Below are 12756 nucleotides of genomic sequence, written 5' to 3' on the forward strand. Positions count from 1 at the left end.
GGCAAGATCTAGGTTTGATCACATCTTAGAGATGTAGTCACATATTGACAAGCCGGGAGAGTTGGGTGTCAAAGTCTTGAGAAAGTTGGTGGTTCAACTACTTTCTAAGTCACATAGTGAGTTCTTTTGGAACATTTATGAAACAGACTATGACAAGACCCTTAATGATCTTATCTATTTGCTAAGATCAACTTCCTAAAACTTTATGGACATTAACAATGATGACATTGGATATCCAGTAAAGCTCTCTCTTCCCAGTGGAAAGGGATCGGCCATAGTCAACTCGGTTGACCAAATGGTAAAGAGAAAAAGCTAAGTCTGTGATAGTCTCGTGTACCATTATCAAAGGGTCCATATGTTTATATTGCCAAAGGAAGGGGCATTGGTTGCGAAGCTGCCAAGTTTACCTAAGGATGTTAAAGTCAATAAGTTTGACTTTACTTCAGGTAAAGTCCACTATCTAACTCTGTTAAGTTTCTATTCTGAGATTCTTGATACATGATGTGACTGGGTCACATGGTAATGTTTTAAGAATCAAAGAAAAGTAAAGGAACTTAAAGAAAGAATATGCTGAATCTGATCGCATAGATGGATTTCTATCGCGTAGTTTGAAGATCGGATTCTTGAGCTACTTCTTAGGAGTTATGAGGTATTGCTTAGGAATAGATAACAACAAGTTTTCATATGGATTGTAAGGATAAGTTTTTCCGCATAGTTTTAAAATAAAAGGAAATTTTTTGATTTGATTTATTTTAAAATATCCTTACAATGGCATTTGAGGAAAAATTGTTGCTTATATGATTCCATGAATAGCAAGAGTGGAAATGTGAAATTGATTCCTTCATTTGTGGTAATGTCTAAATTTACCAAATAAGGAAAGATTCTCATCATCTAAAGTCTCAATTGGACCGGGACTTAGAATCATGCAAGTTGTATAGCATGACGAATGAGAACTTTCAAGTATTGGAAAAATTAAGACTAATTACTCGTTCACATGGATGTGTGAGTCAAGTAATGGACTAAGGGATCGAGTACATACTCATGTGCGCTAATTAAGTCCACCACAAAAGATATAAGGCTATTCGTCATAGTTTACTAAAGCTCTATAAATATGATTATACTTACAAGCTTAAGTGTAACTCTGAGACATTAGAAAAGGTTCCAACGTATGGCAGAGCGAATAAGAAGAATCAACTTAGGTAGAAAGATAAAAGTTTCTCAAATCTGAAAAGATGGGAGAGTACTTTAGTATCAGTTTTGTGATCATCTTAATGATTAAGAAACCATATCAAAATTAGTTCTCTAAGGAAGTCTTAGTGCATTCTTATGACTAAGAAGAAGGGATCTTGAATTGTTGAAATGGTTAAATCAAGAAGATGAGTCATACTTCGTTCCAATACAAGTCTTAGAGTCATACTCCAAGATTGTAATTTGAGTGACATGTCTTTAAGAAGGTTTAAAACACGTGTCAAATGTAAGAGTAAAAGTTTTCTACTCTTGTACATTTGAAATTGGTAAGTTGTGATGTTTTGGATAAAACAAAGACCAACTTAGGCCAATTGTGTGAAGTGTTTGTCTTGGTTAGAATCCACACTATCTCTTGGATGTTTGACAAGGGAGTCTTATAGGTCAAGAGGACAGTGGGAGTCTTAAAGGTCTTGAAAGTCTCAAGAACTAATCAAGAATAAAACCTAAAGTTCTTCACTAGAACACAACTTGAGATTTATAGCCTATCGTGTTGACATATTCTGTGCCCATTCCAATCAAAGTTGGCTTTGCATATGAGTTCTTAGAGTTCTCAATTGGTTGCACAACAACTTGGATGCAATGGTAGGCCCTTGAGCTGCCAGGTGGCAAGAAATTAAGATTGAGTTCAGTCCATATGAGTTTGGATTTGTCATTATCCTTGTCTTGTGACTATGGTTTTGACAATTCACATGGATAAGAACACATACACCATTAAATCTAAGTGGCATAAGGTTTCTCTCCGATTCATGAAAATGATGGTGAGGAAACACTTTCACTAAGTAGATTTCAGTTAGATAGCAGTTGTGATATTTGCATTCTCAAAGTCATTAGTGGAGCGTGTGTGGTTTACCGGCACACTAACCTGGACTTGTGAGAAGTGGCAAAAAGGTCTAACCATTATGATTACGGCATCCCTCTTCATAATTGTTTAGACACACGAGTGTGCTATCTAAGGGAATGTGTATGCTTTTGATAAAGTTTTATCAAAACAATCCAGTATCAGAAATCTGAACTTTGGTAAGAAAGTCAATAAAGTATTGATTTCTAGAAGTTCAACTGACTTCTGAGTAGATGTCAAAGCTAGTGGGAGCATAAGTGTTATGCTAATGCTCATCATGTTAGTGGGAGCATGATAATTATGATAAATATTGCAAGTTAGCAATGTTAATTATAGAAAACAAAAGGTTTCAATTGGGAAAAAGTTGTTTTGCTATAATTAAGGGAGAGGAAATTATACTTCATCTCAAATCTATAAGCTTAGATCGTGAGGTTTTAATCATTTAGTCAAGGATATATATGAATTTCATGTTGGAATGGCTCAACATAAGGAAATTCTGTATATGGGTCCATTATTTGCATTCTAAAATTCGATTATGATTACGGCATCCCTTTTCATAATCTGAATTATGAGAACTTGGCAAATAGAAATGGAAATGTTATAGCAAAAGACTGGTTTAGTCTTTATGTGAGACATCATGAATCGTGTCCCATATGCTTCAGATATAGGATTGATTACATGTGCTATATTCATCCTTTCTAAAATTTTCCAAATGCCTGGGGCATTAAGAAAGGAAAAGGTTTAGAACTGGATATGACTAAAAGGATTAACCAATTGTCGAGGACAATCTAAGGTTTACCAAAGATTGATTGCTTAAGGACAGTTGGAAGTATAGCGATAATTCTGGAACGACCATATTGACATAATCTGTAAGGAGGCAACTCTTGTTCAGAAGTGATAGTCAAAATGGAAGCTGGAAATGTTTCAAAGTTAGAATTTTCAATCCGTGTAAGATTAAGGAAACTTAATGCAAGAAGGATGTTTCCAAGGAGCCGATCTCCTTTGGAATGCTCTGTAATGGTTGTTGTCAAGTCTTTCTATATTTGTGCATAATCATTACAAGAGGATCAATGCATATAAGTTTAGAATCTAACAGATTTCAGTAAATGGCATGAATTTGGAATTCTTGTATTTGCAGTAAGGATTTGGGAGTGTGAAAAGAGAATCATTGAAGTTATGTTCAATTGATCTAGTTCACAAAGTAAAGATCATAGACAAACATAGTATGCATACTTGGTGTATGGCATGACTAGTGTTTAGAAAAACATAGTGTACATGCTTGGAGCATGGGACAACTATTGTTTTAAATTCAAGAATAATGTTGATAGCTGAAACAGTATACAATGAATAATGTGTAATCATATGGTGATAAATAAAAGGTGTTTTATTTATGTTCATAGGTTTTGATACCATATTGGACTCAATTATTATTGTGTTTCACTTTGCATGTTTTGACTTCCCGAATAAACTAGGTTAATCTTCCGGAATGACTAAGTTATTCAAACCATCTACAGTCGGTCATATGTTGGAAGTAGATATGAATTAAGACTGTCATGGGTTGGCTTGTAGAGGTCTAAGGTGTTGAACAAAGGGCTACAACACTCATGAGTGCTCATAAGTTCTGAGTATTGGATTCAACCCGCGCTCATTGGAATCACTTCATGGGTTTTATCACGAGTGATCATGAGATGATAATATCTTATATTCTTCAAACCTAGAGATATGAGTTGTTACTATGAGTTGATAGTACATTGATTACACGAAACCGCATTTGGTAACTCGGTGCTATAAAACATGTCTTTGTGTATGATTCAACAAGTAGTAGAACAAGCCATATGAGTCAAAGTTTATCCATTCCTTTTACCTTCGGGATAAAAGCGATATCTGTGGGCCCCTCGATGATTTGATGATGACAAATGGAAGTGCTCGGCCGGGCCAGGACTGATTTGATTTGTTCAATTAGTCAGTCGTCATAAATCGGAAATCGGGAAACAACAAATGGACAGAGAGAATGATTATAATCCATATCTCAGTCCATATGATATCTAGAATGGAGGAATATATGATCCCTTATCTAATGGACAAGTCATTGACAAAGGTCAGCGTTTATCGACAAGGTCAGAGTTTGACAGAAGCTTTTGAGAGCTATGATTGCCAGTTGGTTCCTGAAGTCATACGCAATAATAGTTTTAGACTTATCCAAGTGGGAGACTGTTGGATTAATGTCTAAGTCCATAACTATAATTGGTAAGACTTGACCCGACCCGGCATGGTCCATTTGGGTTGCATGGCATCATGCACTTGGATAGACTATAATGAGAGAAATAAGACACTTATGGTTATTAATATATTATAAGTTCTAGTATATTAATAATAAGAATAATGAGATTATTTAATTAGTATTGATCAAGAATTAATCTAGGATTAATTAAGTGATCAAAAGAAGACTAATTAAATATATGGGTTGATTGTGTAAATCATCCATACTTGTATAGTGGGCTATTGCTCCATGGATTATCTAGTTGGGCCAAAACCCATATGATGCTCCATGGATGCTCCATGGTGTATTTGCAAGGAAATGGAAAGTCATGACAATTAGGGTTTGCCCTAATTGTAACACTATATAAAGATATTATTCTTGACAAAATTGGCACTAGTATTATTCTAGAGAGGGCTAGCCGATTTCATGAAGTGTAGAATTCTCTCAAGTTATTCCAAGTGTATTTGGTGTTGTGTGAACCATTTGAGGTGTCACACTTGGGGCACTAGGTACTCAAGCTTCATGAAGACATTCTACATCAAAGAGGTATGTATTCTATCTTGTTATATTGATAGTTTTGTATGTTAGATTAGGATAATACCTTGGATGTTCATATTTGCATGTATAATAGAGAAAACATAGATCCAAGGTATTTAGGGTTGCATGTACACTTAAGAGTGTTAGAATGCTCATAACCCAACAGCTGTGTCACCGAGATGTGGCCGAATCCAGATCCGACGCATGTCGCAATTCCCTCGGACTGAAGTCTTGGCCAATCAGAAGCCGCCTCGTAGTCATCGCATGTCCGAGTCTCGCAGGGGCCATGTCCGAGCCTCGCACGAGCAGCATAGCCCGCCTCCGTGTCTCGCCCTCACTGCTGCCACGCGCCTCGCTCCTTCGCTACCATGTCTCCCTTCGTGACCAAGCTTCGTACCTGTGATGTGGAGCCTCCTTAGCCACAAGCCTCCGGTCTCGCACCCTATAAATAAGGGGGTTGCGAGATTTGCCGACCAAGATTGAAAAATTGCCATTTTTGGCCCCTCTCTCTCTCCATATTTTGACTATTTTGACTTTTCTCGAAGCCCCGGTATCATTTTTAAAGCCCGGAATACGTCCCGAAGTGCCCGAAAACCCGGAAAATTTTATCTTTTCGGTTTTGAAGCTCCAACCCTCATAGAGCCCGGTTTCTCAATAAAACTCCCGGTTTTATCATAAACGATCATTTTAAGGAACGGATTGCTGCCCGATTATCATCAAATCAAGTGAGTGTATAATCACTTTCATCTTACACATAGATATGAAGTATTTTCTATAAAATACGTGTTATGTGTAATTATATTGATTGTTTATTTGAGATGATTGTTGAATACAATGTTTTATACAAGTTATAAACTGTATATGTATTTTATCTACAAATATGTTGGATAATACATGGGTAGACGAAATAGTTGATGTGTGTTAAAATGATGAGAGGCCTCGATGTTGTTGTTGTTCCGATCATCTAGAAGAGTACGGATGACAACCACGAACTTTTCTAGACAGTCTAGTGGAATGCTAGCAGGCTCGCAACCTGTAGGTGTTTGTGGGCTTGATGTTCACCTGTGTACTCCATCCCCCTCATGGTTGCCTTGCGGACATATATGACTGAGGAATCCCCTTAGCAGTAAAGTCCATCTCGATGATAAAATCCTTAGACTAGGTCTCTTATATAGGTGTTTAGGGACGTAAAGTGAGGATAACATGAATGGGTAATCAGGGTTATTGTTGGTTTGATAAAATTAATAAATTTATTGTTGATCGATGAAATTATTAAATTTATTATTATTTGTGGGGGTTGAAAACCCTATATGCTCACCAGGCTCCCATGCTTGACCCACTCAAATTTTTGTTTTACAGGTAGTGGACCCAGAGCATAATTTTGATGATGATGAGGGATTTTTGAATTATAGGCCATTAGTTGTAAATAACCGTTGTAAGGCTTATAATGTACTGTTTAAGCTTTTGATCTGTATCAAACATGACATCTCGAGTCTTTTAATGAAATACTTTTCTATGGAAATGATTTGATTAATCTTTATCATATTTTTATTTTGGGAACAAATTCCGCAACACTTTTATGTAGAATATTACTTTGATTTTCAAACAAGCATAAACAAAATCGGTCTTTTTTGGCCGTGAAATTGGGTATGTCACAATCTCTAGAGGCACTCCTAGCAAATCCTCCAAAAACACATCCATGTATTCCCGAATAATCGGTACATCATCAATGGTCACCTCTCCCTTCTCCCGAGTATCTCTTACATAGGCCACAAACCTAGAACATCCCTAACAAACCTAACATCTAGCCCAGTTGCCAAACAGAGGGTCGGTCCATGTTGAGCACCCTCACTGTGGATCACCAAATCTCCCCCACTTGGGGTCCGAACACGTACCAACTGGAGCCCATAATCAATCATCATCCCATCAGGGTTCAACTAGTCCATCCCCATAATGACCTTACTTTCGCGTAGGGGAATCATAACCAAATCAATCGGATACAGCTCATTGTATATCCAAGGTGCATCCCCAATGAACCCTCGACACTCGCACCAGGCGGTCATCAACAATCTCAACCTCTAGTAGATAATCCAACTCTCTCGGAACATCATCAAATCTCTTGCTAAGCGTAATGGATAAAAAAGATTGGGTAGCCCTCGAATCGAATAAGATCATCGTAGGAATACCGTTCAAAAGGAACGACCCTAAACAACAATACAACATATAAGAATTACAAATCATATAAATAAGAAGATAATGAGAATATACATACCAGTGACCACATCGGGTGATGCATGAACCTCCTCGGCTATCAGCTGAAATGCCCAGCTCCAAACAACTAGCATCTCCGCCTTGCCCTAACGGTCATCTGTAATCCTTAGAGTTGTCAAAGCAGGTGCTGCGAGTGGTCCTCCTAATGCTAAAATCTAGCAGTTGGCCTTCTTGTGACCCCTTTAATTGCAATGGAATCAAATCAGATATGATGTATAGGTGGTGGTGGTAGTATTAGTAGTGCAATCCTTGCTAAAATGCCCTGTCTTGCCGCACTTGTAGTAGCTCGAACCACCTGCTCTGCAAACACCATCATGTGCCCTACCGCACCTACCACAGCAACTCTGGCCCTGCTGTCCCTTTGATTTAGAATCGAATCCCTTGGGTTTCTTCGTCGAAACACCATTTGTTTACCCATGCTTCGCCTTCATCTTCCTTATATGCTCCAAAATAATTTCCCGCTCCCAAGCCCTGGATATCATGTCATCCAGAGTCGGCAGGTGGAAAAACTAACAAACTCCTTGATATCATGTCTTAGCATGTCATGGTACCAAGTCTTCCTCATCTCTTCATCCACCGCGTACTGGGGTACCAATAAAGCTCTCTCTGGAAATTTATCGGTGATTTCCTCCACGGTCTCAATTGTCTGTCTCATATCCAAAAACTCCCTAGCTAGTTGTTACACCTCAACAGCTGGTGCAAACTCCACTCGGAACCAGCTCACAAAATATGACCAAGTCATGGCCTCAATAGCTGGGGCTCCCAAGGTATATCCAACCTCCTCCCACCAATCTTGAGCTCGCTCTCTCAGACATCCTACAACGAACCTTACCATCGACCCCTCGAGGCAGAAGCTCGTCATCTGGGCATACTCAATATCTGCTAGCCAATGCCTGACGGCAATGAGGTCCTTCACCCCAAAGAATTTTGGTGCCCCACATCCCCTAAATTTCTTGAAGGAGATAGTGCAGGCTCCAGACTGGCTAGCGGAAAAATCAACTTTGAAGATACAAAGGCATTCCTCCATCAGCTCCATGATACCCACCTTGATCGACCCAAACATCACTAGGGTCACATCAAGGATGACTCTAGTAACCTCTAACCTAATAAACTTGTATAATCCCTTATCACTTGGTTCAGTTCCCTTGCTTGAACCAGATCCAGATCCTAAACCCCCCGCTCTATTTGTGTGTCGTCACCATGCCGAAACATAACCACATAAGAATCAGTAAACACGCAAAGAGGTTCACACTCTTGAGTTTCCTAGATTCATCGTGGTCTTCCTGGTCTCATATATAAATCCTATGCTTTTAGTGGTACGAGCCCAATACTACCTTCCACACCTATCTATACCCTCCTCAATGACTACCTCGACTCCTCTAAGTCCCTCTTTCCTATCTAATATTCTCCTCATACTATAAGGAGTCCTACGCGCCAATACATATTTCAGGGACTTCCTTGGGTTCCTTTCCTCACCACTCTCTACTATCAGTTGTAGAAGGAACCTCCACGAATACCATCTAACTACCACACAAATACAATTACATACTATTGGTACTACATAATTCTTTGAATGAAAGGTCCCACACTACAACGGTTGGACTCAAACAAGAGCTACACAATAGAGTTAAATCTATCCTTCTAAAATTATCTAATCCCAATAATATGTAATTAAACGAATTTGTCCACTAGTCAGCTGGTACTAACAAAATTCCTTAAAGCACAAAGCACGCAACATTCAAGGATCAAGAAATACAAATCATAACACAATCTAAACATACCATCCTTTCAGATAACTGATCTCATACTAGCATGCAATCTATAAGTTCATACAATAGGCATATAAAGGCATCTCTCATAGCATTTTATCATGCAATACTGAGCAGATCCTTAGCCCTAATCTAGTATTCAATTCTCATATCAAAGCGTAAAACATATAACTATTGGATTTAGTGTCTAAGCCCATAACTATCATTGGTATGTACTTGACCCGAGAGTAGCATGGTTCATTTGGGTTGCATGGCACCGGAACAATTTGTAAGGATGGACTTATGAGGAGAGGATATTTATGATTTATTAATATATTATAAGTTCTAATATATTAATATGAAATCATATTTAACTAGTATTGATCAAAAATTAATTTGGAATTAATTTTGTAATCAAAAGAGACTAATTAAATATATGGGGATTGATTGTGTAACATTCTTATAAAGTGGGATTATAATCCATAGTTATTTATGTTGGGCTAAACACATGTGCTGACCCATGGATACTCCATCGAGGTTAAAACCCATGGAGCCTAAGGAATGTGGAAAGTCATGCACATTAGGGATTACATGGTGTAACCCTAGTTGTGTCACACTATATAAGGAACCTCATGGCTACCAAAATCAGCACCTAAGTGAGCTTAGAAGAGTGCTAGCTAGTTTTTGTGAAGCAAGGAACCTTCTCTCAAGTCCTTCATTGTTGGTGGTGTTGTGTGAAGCATTTGAGGCATCACACTTGGGGTGCTAGGCTCTTAAAGGTCCAAGCAATCAAACTAAAAGAAAAGGTATGTCATTCAACTAGATTTTTGTATTGTATATACTCCATAATATGCTAGTTAGGATGATGCTGATATGTGCATAATTAATTAATTATTTAACATATATTCTTGGTTATTTTTGGTTAGTTATGAGAATAATATGGACAAAAGGTACTTAAAATGATTTGAATTGTGTTTTCAGTCCAAAAGATATGCTTGGAGGCAAAAAGGAGAAAAGGGAAAGGAAGTGAAGGTTAAAGAATGAAAAGAGAGACTTACTCGGCGAGTAGATCGACATTACTCGGTGAGTACACGATGAGATGCCAGAAGATATATACGACTGCTGATCTAAAGACGGATAAGTATTGACCTACTCGGCGAGTTGATTCTGCTACTCGCCGAGTACCCTCTGTTTTGGGATATCTTTAAAAGACGAATCCTTATCACATGGGACAGGACCCCTGGCGAATTTTGAAGGATTAGCTGCGACTAAAAGGTTCAGAAGGCGCTGAAGAACCCTAAGCTTCAAGAGTTGGAAGAATTCAAGAAATTAGGTTAATTCTACCACTTAGACTTAGGAATTAAACATGTTTGCTTTCATAAACTTTGTTTTTATGCTTATTTCTACTACAACTATGAGCTAAACTCGTTTTTGTTTCTGTTTGGGGAATACCAAAGAACTCCTATGGTTTAATTATTGAATTTTGTTTAATTGTCTATTGGTGATTTATTAAATTAAGTTTGTTAAAGAACCTTATGTGTTAATCACTACTATTTTCTGTTAATTGGAAGGCAATTAGGTTGCATGAACATCACTTAATTGTTAACCTCATATGTCTATGTGAATGCTAAAACGTATGCTTGGAAGTAATGAGTATGAAACTAAGATTAATAAGAAAATAGGAAGATTAATGTGTGAGCTTGTTTGAGAAACCATCAACAAGAGGTTAATTGAATTAATAACTTAATTGACCATTACAAATCTTATTTAATCCAAATAATTAATCTAGGGAATTAATTAGTTTAAACACTTGATCAACGCTTAAATTAGTTAATTGTCTAAGGGTTAGGAGTAATGAACATGAACCTAACTACTATCATTGGTAACCAATAGCAATTAATCTACCTTAACTTAAATAACCATAGGAGTGAATTGGTTGAACCTAAATAGAAACATCTTTATCAAAGTTGGTGAATAGTTGTTGCTTTAGTTAATTAGTTAAATTTAGTTTGCTTAAGTTTCTAGTCTTGCAAAACTAGAGAAAAACCATTTACTTTTATTATTTGTTTTAGTTAAAATTAGCTATTAGTTTAATTTCCGTTCCCTGAGTTCGATACCTTACTTATCAATCTATACCACTTAAAGACAAGTTCACTGCCTTTGTGTGCTCAAATTATTAATAAAAAGTAGGGATAAAACTAGTTGAATTTACACACATCAAGTTTTTGGCGCCGTTGCCGGGGAACGGTTCTAAATAATTAAGCTAATTCCTAATTTTTTCGATCCTTTGTGTGAGTTTACTTGCATAAAGTTCATTTATTGCAATTTAGTAACTAGTAATTAGGTTTTAGTATCTGTTTTAGTTAGGTTAAAAACTTAGAATTTTTTTTTGAAAAATCACTGATACTCGCCGAGTGCACTCGCACCTACTCGGCGAGTAACAGCTTATTTAGAAATTTTTTCCTTTTATTTGTTTACAATCTTTTTGTTCTTTTTACGCTTTTATTTGATTAATTTCAGGACTTTCATGACCAGAGGAGCAAACACACCACTGGTACCCCCGTTTTGAAGACCCCGAATCCGAATTGAAAAGAAACAAAGGGAAGGACGTGGAGAGTTCAAGCACACCAAAGAAATCACCATTGTCCAACTTGAAGACTGTTTTCGGGAAAAAGAAGAGCAGCAAATCAGGAGCTTCAAGCGCTTCCTTAATAATTGAAGAGCCAATTCAAGAAGAGATTAGATACGAAACCGAGGAAGAAGACGAGGCAACTTACGAACAAGACACCGAATTGGAGGAAGAGTTAGCATTCACTGTGGCTAACATTGATGAAATTCCCATGGGAGAATGGAAGAAGAGGATGCGCGACGACCATGGCCCGCGACTTGTGCAACCCGCAATTCCCGCAACTGCCACCTTTGAGCTAAAAGGTCATATCCTAGCTTCACTCAAGGAAATACCTTTCTACGGGAAAGATCATGAAGATGCCTACAAACATTTGGATGAAGTAAATGATGTTGCTGATTACTTCAACATTCCAAATGTCACCCGCGAAACTCAGCTGCTTCGGATGCTTCCGGTAACCTTCAAGGGTGCTGCTAAATACTGGCTCAAATCACTTCCTCCCGGGTCAGTCACTACTTGGGCCAGAATGAAGGAAGAGTTTATTGATCACTTTTTCCCACCATCCAAGATAGCCAAGCTTAAGAAGGCCATTGCAAATTTTGAACAACAAGCTGGAGAGTCGTTATATGAAGCATGAAAGAGGTACAAAAGTCTGCTACGAAATTGCCCACACCATGATCTAAATAGCCAACAAGAAGTTTCCATCTTTTATGATGGAGTCAATGTCACGACCCGGCAGCTGCTAGACTCACAAGGCCCACTTACAAAGAAGCCACCCCCGGTGATCAAAGAATTAATTGAAGAATTCTCTAAACACTCTAGAGAATACCACAACCCTAGGAATGATGTCACGAGGGGAGCCGCATACGCTGCTACTGAAGATTTATCCGCGGTTATGGCCATGTTAAAAACCATGGATAGAAGAATGGACAAAATGGATCAAACTATCCATGCCATACGGGTGGGTTGCGAGAATTGCAATGGACCTCACCTCACTAGAGATTGTGATTTGGATGAGCACGGCAACAAAAAGGCACAAGTATGCTATTCGAGCGGTGACCGGTATGATGAAGACTGGCGAAAACAAAAGAAGGAGTGGCTGCCTTACGAAGAGTACAAGAAGGCCAAGGAGGAGAAGTATAGACAAAAAGGGAGAGGCTTTTACCAAAAGGAGGAGCCGGTGCAAGAGAAGAAGCCAAGCTTGGAAGAGATGCTAACTAAATTTGTG

General features: G+C 38.1%; 1 non-coding gene across 1 annotated transcript; it reads right to left on the reverse strand.

Annotated features, from left to right (window-relative positions):
• Window positions 1-12102: 12102 nt before the first annotated feature.
• On the reverse strand, window positions 12103-12209 carry LOC145007779 (small nucleolar RNA R71). The gene has a single exon (XR_013663145.1). It is a non-coding gene; the product is annotated as a small nucleolar RNA R71 (small nucleolar RNA).
• Between the last annotated feature and the right edge of the window lie 547 nt (window positions 12210-12756).

Source organism: Lactuca saligna, chromosome 7 (genome assembly GCF_052625555.1).
Source record: "Lactuca saligna cultivar CGN05327 chromosome 7, ASM5262555v1, whole genome shotgun sequence".
Taxonomy (NCBI): domain Eukaryota; kingdom Viridiplantae; phylum Streptophyta; class Magnoliopsida; order Asterales; family Asteraceae; genus Lactuca; species Lactuca saligna.